The sequence below is a fragment of the Hakea prostrata genome, chromosome 3 (assembly GCF_041222555.1).
Source record: "Hakea prostrata isolate BN-2017 chromosome 3, UWA_Hpros_2, whole genome shotgun sequence".
Classification (NCBI taxonomy): Eukaryota; Viridiplantae; Streptophyta; class Magnoliopsida; order Proteales; family Proteaceae; genus Hakea; species Hakea prostrata.
In genome coordinates, this window is record NC_142602.1 from 58,400,332 (window position 1) to 58,406,557 (window position 6,226).

The following is a 6,226-nucleotide window of genomic DNA, read 5'->3' on the forward strand; positions in this document are numbered from 1 at the left end:
GGGATGATTAATAACAATGTAAGAACACTACCTAGCAAGTATTATCACAATCCAATGGTCCAAATGAAAACCCCCAAATTGAGGTCCTATGTTCTAAAGACAAGAATCCTAGCATTCATGAGAAATTGATGTAATTGAAAGGGAAGCTAGAGAATTAGTTGGGGAATAGGTTAGGAACATGATTACAATCATTTGCAAGCCAGAGATTAGACTAATTACACTCCACATCTCAGTTTAGTATAAGAAATCAAGTTGTTAAGCAAGGAATCATGGTAATGTATATGTAAGGATCAAGATACAAGTGAAGCATAGCAAGAATGAAGGAAAAGCAAGTATAAATGGGAAGGGACGTTCATGGCAAGGTGTTTGCAAGGTTGCAGCACCTTGGCCATGGTCTCATCAGTAAAAGAAGAAGGGAAGTGAGTAGAATAGAGAGCAAGAGAGAGAATCATCCCTTAGAAGATGGTAGTTGGAGAAGAGAGACAAGGATTCTTGTAGAAGGTCATCACCCAAGCTAAGAAGGAGCCTAAGAGGAGCCTTCCCACGTTCTCAGGTGTTGAAATGAGTGAAATATCGTTCTAGGTTCGAGGTTTCACTTAAATAGATGAAGGAATATCCAAAAAGCATCTTTTTCTGAATTCTGGGCAACTTTGGTCGATGGTCCTTGGTTGATGGCATCGACCAAAAGGATCGACCAAAATAGGTAACAGGTTTCAGCAGAAAATCCAGAAATAGTTCAGCAACTTCGAACAGGGATTCGGAGGGCTATACAAGGTCAAATTGAGTGAGGTTTTCTCCTACAAGTCAATCAAGAAGTCTAGTTTCCAAAAATACCTTTGGATCAAGCATGTGAGGTCATTAGGGTCCACCAACTAAGCTCACCTTCTTCGATGCGCAAGCAGGATTTGCCAGACATAGTTCAGCAACTTCGGACAGGGATTTGGAGGGCTATATGGGGTCAAATGGAGTGGTGTTTTCTCCTACAAGTCCATCAAGAAGTCTAGTTTCAGGAAATATATTTGGATTGAGCACAGGAGTTCATTTTGTATTTCAACTAATTCACCCCTCTTCGGTGCGCAGATTCAAAACTAACACTGACAATGCTCTCAAGTGAGAGGCATCATCGCAATGTTCACGGGCTTGGGTTCCGACACCAAATCATCAACCAAAAGGGTCCACAAGTATCATTTCCCCCACTTTGGGTTTTCGGACCTACAAACATAATAGGTCCCGGGCCGGGCCAAGGTTAGGATAAGGCTAGACATTACAGATCTACCCTAAGGGAAAGGTCTGACATGTCTTCTTAAGGTTTTCAAAGATAATAATATTGAAACTATAGTCCAACTTTAAGGTCTAATATCAAACAAGTCTTTCTTTATCCCAAAATAAAAAGGGTTTCCGGGCTAGGTTTGGGCTGGATGTTACAAGAGCCGACTCCGCTCCTTCGGGACCCAAATACCTCAGAAGGGGTCCAAAATAAGATCTTCCATACAACCTTCCATTTTGCATAATGAATCTCGCTGATCGTATTTTGACCAATCTGGCCTCTTTCGGATCTTCTGGTAGTTTATCATCTCTCAGATATTCAACTATTGGATCCATCCAGCAACGCTCTGCTTCAATATAAGAAATTTCTTTCTCATGATAACTTGGAAATGTTATCTCTTCAATGTAGACCGATGGGTCTAAATTTTTTTTCTTTGGCATTAGCTAATCGAGATAGCTCATCTGCCACTTTGTTTTCTATCCTTGGAATCTGACATACCTTCAAATTCCTGAATTCTTTTTGAAATGCCTGCACAATCTCTTGGTACTTCTGCAAGCGAGGTTCTTTTATACCATATTCCCCCTGAACTTGGTTGACAATAAGTTGAGAGTCACTATAAATAGTTACATCTGCAATTGCCAATGCTTTTGACAACCTAAGTCTACCTATCAGGGCTTCATATTCTGCCTCATTATTGCTTGCTTCGAACGCAAATCTTAGTGCATATCGAATGACAAATCCTGCTGGACTTTTCAAAAGAATTCCAGCTCCTGCTCCGTCCTTATTACTTGAACCATCCACATATACTTCCCAAATGGTTGGTATAATGGGATCTTCAACAATGTTCTCCACTGGTGCAGTAGTCTCTACTACAAAATCGGCTAACGCCTGAGCTTTGATTGCCGTTCTGGGCTTAAAGCTTACTTGGAACTCACTGAGTTCAACCGACCAAGCCACCATTCTTCCAGATAAATCAGGTTTATGAAGAACTTTACTAAGAGGGAAAGTTGTAAATACCTCTATTGAATGAGCCTGAAAGTATGGACGTAGCTTCCTGGCTGCTGTCATGAGAGCTAAAGTCTGCTTCTCAATCTGTGAATATCGTGTCTCCGCATCAAGTAACACGTGGCGAACATAATAAATCGGCCACTGTTTCTTATCCTTCTCCCGAACAAGTACTGCAATGACCGCTGAAAGGGATGCTGCTAAATATAGCTGTAAGATTTCTCCCTTCTCTGGTCGGGACAAAAGCGGTGGCTGTCCTAGTGTTTCCTTCAATTCCTCGAAAGCCTTCTGGCACTCTTCAGTCCAATTCGCTTCCTTTCTGCCCCTCAGATCTTTGAGTGCTTTGAAAAATGGTTGACACTTTTCTCCAGATTTTGAGATGAAACAATTTAGAGCGGCAATTCTCTCCGTTAAGCACTGTACATCTCGAACAGTTTTTGGAGCTTCCATGTCAATTAGAGCCTGTATTTTGGTTGGATTAGCCTCAATACCCCTCTGTGATACCATGAAGCCTAAAAATTTGCCTGAAGACACTCCAAAGGCGCACTTTTCTGGATTCAGCTTCATTTGATACTTTCGCAATACTGAGAATACTTCTGTTAAATCTGCGATATGATTTGCCCTTGTAATGCTCTTTACCAACATGTCGTCAACATAAGCCTCGACATTCTTTCCGATTAGGTCTTTGAATATCTTGTTGATGGCCCTCTGATATGTAGCTCCTGCATTCTTCAGGTCAAACGACATGACTTTATAATAGAAGCTTTCACGATCAGTCATGAAAGCCGTATACTTTTCATCCTCCTTATTCATGAGGATTTGGTTATACCCTGAGTAGGCATCCATGAAACTCAAAGTTTCATATCCTGCAGTCGCATCTATCAAAAGGTCAATCCCGGGCAACGGATAGCAATCTTTAGGGCAAGCCTTGTTGAGGTCAGTGTAGTCTGTACACATCCTCCACTTCCCATTAGACTTTTTGACCATCACTACGTTGGCCAACCAGATTGGGCATTCAATTGGTTCTATGAAACTAGAACTCTTCATTTTTTCAACTTCGCCCCGAACGGCTTCGTACTTTTCAATGGAGAAATTTCTCCTTTTCTAGATAACTGGTTTCACCTTTGGATCTATCCAGAGTTTATGCTCTGCGACAGTTCAATCGATTCCTGGCATGTCTTCGGCAGACCATGCGAATACATCACTATTTTGTTGAAGAAAAAACTTCAACTCTTCTTTGAACTCCTCCAGCTGTTTAGATCTGATATAGGTAATCCTTTCTGTATTATCTGTGAACAACTGGATTTGCTCAAGCTTTTCTACCGGTTCGGGCCTTTGCATTTTTGCTTCTTCCCGATCATCTCGAACTTCTATTGGTAGGGCAGTCACTTTCCTCGGGCCCTCCTTGTCCTTCAAATAGGCAACATAACATTGCTAAGAGATCCTTTGGTCAGAGGAAACTTGACCAATTCCCATGTCAGTCGGGAATTTTATCTTCAAATGCTTCGTTGAAACAATAGCACCTAACTTGGACAAAGATGGCCGTCCGAGGATAACATTGTAAGCCGGAAGTTCCCAAACCACCAAAAAATTGATTCAGACGGTAGTCTCCTTGGGAAAACTCACAATAGATAAATCCAATTGGACAGATCCTTATGCTATTGCAGACGATCCTGCAAGCCATATAAATGTGTGGATGATGGCTCCATCAAGTCTTCATCCACCTTAAGCTTTTGATACACTTCATAAGATATTAGGTCAGCTGCAGACCCTGTATCAACTAAAACTCTATGTACCTCCCGGCGTGCGATCTCTACCTTGATGACTATGGCATCATCATGAGGTAGACAAACGCCTCTTTCATCCTCTTCATCAAAGGTGATGGAATCTTCACCATTTGGCATCTTACGCTTCTGCGTCTCTTCGGTCCCAACAAATTTAGATTTTGTCTTTAACCTCCGGAGTGATTCGGGTTCTGGGCCTTCGAAAATTGTAAGGATCGGTGACCGAGTAGCATCAATCACCTCCTTACCTTTTTTAGACTTCGGAGCCTCCCTCGATCGTTCTGAACTAATCGAACAATCCCTTTTAGGTTCAACTTCACGTGGCTCCTCTCTTCTCTTATTAACAAAATTGGATAAATGTCCCTGAGATATCAATCTCTTAATATTTGCTTTTACCGGGAGATCTCTACCACCACGCCTGAGGCTTTCCAACTCGATCTCGAACATTCTGCTTTGGCTTCTTCTTTGGCTCAGGAGCCTTTTGTTCTTTGGTGGAGACTTTATTGTTTCCTTAGTGCGCATCTAAGATCTCCATGACTTCAGCCTGCTTTTGGCATCTCTGTACCAACTCAGCATAAGTTGTAGGCATATCCTGTAGTAATAACTCTAGGAGTCTTCGATTAGTGAGTCTAGTGAATAGAGCAGTTTTAGCTACTTGCTCATCTAGATTCTCTATCTCCATTGTAACTCTATTGAATCTTTTCAGATATTCTCTAATCGATTCACTCTTTCCTTGTCTGATGGTAAACAAGGTTTCCTCTGTCTTCTTGACTTGGATTCCACTTTGGAATCGCCCTATGAATTTGCGCGCCAACTCATCAAAATTTACGATCCTTCCGGATGGGAGGTTCGAAAACCACTTTTGTGCTGCTCCGGTTAAAGATGAACCAAAAACCCTGAAGAGAATTTCGTCTGAATTACCTGCAACTGCCATAGTCTGCTGATAATAGCCGATGTGGGCCGTAGGATCTCCGGAGCCATCGAATATAGAAAAAGTTGGCAAGCGGAAATTGTGAGGAAACTGATACCCCGCAATCGGCTCAGCAAATGGGGTCTTTCGAATAAATGAATAAATATCATCAGTTATCCTTTCTCTAGCCAATTGTCCTAGTTTCTGATTGATATTGGCCAGTCCTGACCAATATGAGTCGAATGATCTTCTGTAACATGATCACAACCTCGAACAACACGATCATCACGAGCTATTCGATCATCACGAACGGCCCGCTCGTCACGAACATTCTGCTCATCGCGAACTGCTCGATCATCACGAACGGTTCGTCTAACAGTTGGTGAGTGAGTCTTCACTCCTGTATCCAACCTCGTATTTGAATCGGTTGTACTTTCCTGTGGTCTGTCAAACCGATCATCCCGCCTAGGTAGATCGTCGACTCTCCTAGGCCCTTGGTCACCTTCGCAAAAGTTCTGACCGATATTCCGATCTTCAGTCAATCTTTGATCCCGTGGTAATACACGCCTCCCTGAATCGTGATGATCAGATTCTTGTGGTAATACCACCCATCTAGTTAGCACGCGGAGTGCTTGACATACCTCCAAAAGTTGAATCTTTACTTGATTCAATTGATCTTGGAATGTCTCTGGAGGATCGTGCCCTCCTTGACCACCATCTACTTCAAGAGGTGGTAAACTTCCCTAGGGAATATCTGGATTATTTTCTCCAGGAATTTGGACACCAGTATCACGTTGTGCACATGTTGCTGCCGTCGTTCTTCTGCAGCTGCTGCTGATCTAGTCACCATAGCTTTCTAAATCTTTCCCACAGATGGCGCCAAATGATGCGTCCAAAATCTACTCAGCCCTTAGATCTCTTAGGAATGATTTGCAAAACGAAAGCGTCAGATATGGCCCGACCGCTGGGGTCGGGAGTCCACCTCCGAAGGCTAAGTCAGTCAATGAACTTAATCACAAACGGCTCTGCTAGACACACAGAGCTAAGGAATGAATAACTAGAATATGAACTAGATCGTAAGCAAATGAGTGTTTACGTCCACAGGTGTGTGTATGGATCTGGTGTCCTCCTTACCTCGTAGGTAAGTAAGGTTTATATAGAGTGTACCTTCGAATCTTCTTCGTTGGATGCATGTGAGCCTCCTTCGGATAGTCGTTGGATTCTAACAGTTAGATCCGTTGAGCGATAGACTTCTACTAG